Here is a 3,318-nt window from a genome sequence, read left to right on the forward strand (position 1 = left end):
TCGAAGCTACTACATTTGCTTTGTTTTCTTGTTAATTTTTTTGTTTTTGTTGTGGCTGTTTTCGGGCTCCAGATTGTGTTAAATTTTTTAACAAATGTTCGAGGCATAGTTTAGGACCTTTTGATGGAGTCAATTTTGGGTTTCCCGAAGTGAGTCCTACATTCTCATTTTGACTAAAATTTGGTTCTATTCCAATTGTTGCAATTCTAATGTCACAACTACGGTAATGATATTATGATTGATAATTTCATAGTTTGGTAGTGTCCAGAATAATATCAAATGCGGATAACTCGTGTGTAATAGATTCAGAGCGCTCGTGTTCGGCTTTGTGGTAGGCTTTGGTCTGCATTCTTGATTGAGCTTCTTAGATATTCCTAATAGATTCCATGTAATTTTAGATGTTGTTTTTCGAGTATTTAATTTTCCTTTTTTTTTTCTATTTCATTGTTTCTTGATTCCTTAAGAGCCTTGGTATTATTGTGGGTTTTCGGATCCTTAGTTAATAATGTGGCTTCACTTGTGGAGTAGATGATCTTCCTTATCCTTAGTAGGATTGATTCATGGTGGCCATAGATTAGGAAGGACATTAGATGCTTTAGTTTGTGTTTTATCGCCTCATATGTATGATTTGTTCGATGTGTGGCTCGTTTTCACTTGTCTTATTGCATGATTCTTGTAACCATGGTGGGCCTTGACATAGTCGTGGTCTCATCCGAGTTGTGTTCAGTTTGGGACCAGAATAGTGTGATATGGTAGGGCGTCATCCCTTAAATTTTCTCCCCCTTTATTAATTTGAAATTCTCTTCTTGATTCCTTTGGTTGTTGATTGTGACTTTAGTGTCAAAATGTTAGTAATGACGTTTTGATTGATAATTTGATAGTTTTGTGTTGTCCTTGATAATTTAAGATGTGGATAGGTCATATGTGATGGATTTGGAGTTCTCGTGTTTAGCTTTAAAGGTAAGCTTCAATCTACTTTCTTTATTGAGCTTCTTAGATAATTCCTAGTATATATTTCATGTAATTGTGGATTGAATTTGCTAGTTATTTAATTTTTCTCTTGTTATCCTATCATTTCTTGATTTCGTATGAGCCTTCGACTTATTGTGCGTGTTGAGATACTTAGTTAATATTCTAGCTTCTCTTGTGGAGTAAATGATCTTGTTTATTGTTTTTATGATTGATTTGTAGTGGCCTTAGAGTAGGCAGTACATTAGATGTTTTAGGTTGTGTTGTATCGCCTTGTAGTTACGATTTGCTCCGTGTAAGTTTTTTTCTTATGGTTTTTCTTCCGTTCTTGTGAACTTTATGGCTCTTTGTAGTTGTTGGTTAGTCCTAACTGCTCAGCTTGGTACTTGACCAGTAAATGGGGTAGGGCATCGTCCCTTGAGTTTTATTCTTGCTCCCTTTGGTTATTGATTAGTGGAGTGCATATCGTATTCTTATTAAGCTAATGATTATATTCCTAGGCCTAAGGCCATGTGCGAGGACCAATTGGATCCCAAGTTAGTGCTCTCTTTTTTTGGTAGCATGGTTTAAGTGTCTGTATAATTATTTGATTTGGAGTGTCCTGTTTGAATGATGTTGGTGGCATGCATTACATTGTTTGATCATTTTTTCAGATTTTATGGTACGATCCCATCGTTGCATTGACATATTTGTTATTCTTGATGAAATACTATTTTACTCAGTTTTTATTCTAAACTAGTCTTTAATGTGAGTCATACTACCTGGATCACTTGACTAATTGATTTTTTACATAATGAGACGTTAGGTGCATGCTCCTTTTTCTACTTAAAATATTAGTCATCTGGGTTATGCTCAATTTTGAAATGAATACTCGACACATTAACATCCTATCTTGCATGCTTTTGGTTTTACTTACGCTCTAGGAGTGGACTATGTAGTAGGGAAGCCTGGATTGATTTGTCACTCTTCCTAGTTGGGGTGGGAGTTAACTAGAGTCTTTTATGGTTTTGGATGGTTTTGTTGCACACCCTGCATTCAATGCTTTACCTATCACAAGTATCGTTGTTTGTTTTTTGTACCGTACGGTTAATAGGGTCGGTTGGGTTATGATGTTTGTAGATTCTAGGCTTATGAGGTTCCGATTATGTTATATTTTGACGATAATCTATATTCTGCTATTGTTTTATCATTATTTGGTAGGTTTTTACTTTAGAATTGTAGTTGTGGGTCTTAGTTGCTTGCCATTAGGTTTTTTTCTTGCTATCCAGGTGTGTTCATGATCTGTCTTTTTTGCCATGTTTCCTATTTCTATTCTTTACACTTCATTTCTTTTTTAGTATCTCCTTTTTAGTACTTGTTTGTTTAAGATTGTGCTATATTTTGAGCTTAGTCACTTGTTGCCTGCTCAATACCATTTTGGTACTCATACTACACTTCCCCCCTGCAAATTGCAGATGATTTGGAGTCGTGCGGAGCAACCTGGGATTTGGGAGATTAGGGTGAGCTCCTGGCGTTTGGAGATACCGGTTTCCAACTGGTCTGCTAGGTTTAGTGCTCATATTGTATTCAGAGATAGCTTGTACTTTTCTTGTAATTGTTGTGGAACACCTATACTACTATTTTAGTTTAGATGCTCAAGTACTAACTAATGCCAGGTCTTAGTGTCACATCCGGGTTTACCCCCTAGACGCAATCGGCGTCGTCTTGGATGTTTACATAGACCTCTACATACACATAACATATATATATATTTAGTATATACAGACCTTTCGTATAGGAAAGTTACATGGCCTTCTACTTTAATTGTACATACGTGTGTGTGTGTGTGTGTGTGTGTGTGTCTATATATATATATATATATGTGTGTGTGTGTGTGTGTGTGTGTGTGTGTGTGTGTGTATGTATATGTATATATAAGATAGAACATAGTTTTAAAGATTGTCTCCTCTCATAACCATTTAACAAGATTAGCAATTTGGGCATAACCCTACATCAAAGTAAAGAAAGCCACATATAGGCTTTATACAATCCATACTCAAATGAAAAGAGATAGAATATAAGAGTCTTAGGAATAAAACAACAACAACATAAGCTCGATATTGGCATCGCCCTCGGACAATGAGGACTTACCCCTACTTGGATGATCAAAGATCCAAGCCTTCTTCAAATAGCCTTCCAAAACACTTCAACGATCGGAACCTCAAATGTTTGAGAAAAGGGAACAAATGAGGTTAGTATGCCAGTTGTACTAAGTATGAGACCATATGCATACATACTTTGAAAACATGCTAAGAAAAAGGACATCTGATAAACTATGCATTTTTTATTTAAAATCTCTTATGCACATTC

General features: G+C 35.8%; 1 long non-coding RNA gene across 1 annotated transcript; it reads left to right on the top strand.

The window, feature by feature from the left end:
- The first annotated feature begins 758 nt into the window (after positions 1-758).
- On the top strand, positions 759-2,766 carry LOC107021715. The gene is made up of 2 exons (XR_001457068.1): positions 759-960; positions 2,424-2,766. It is a non-coding gene; the product is annotated as an uncharacterized LOC107021715 (long non-coding RNA).
- The last annotated feature ends 552 nt before the right edge of the window (positions 2,767-3,318 follow it).

Source organism: Solanum pennellii, chromosome 6 (genome assembly GCF_001406875.1).
Source record: "Solanum pennellii chromosome 6, SPENNV200".
In the NCBI taxonomy this organism is placed as follows: Eukaryota; Viridiplantae; Streptophyta; class Magnoliopsida; order Solanales; family Solanaceae; genus Solanum; species Solanum pennellii.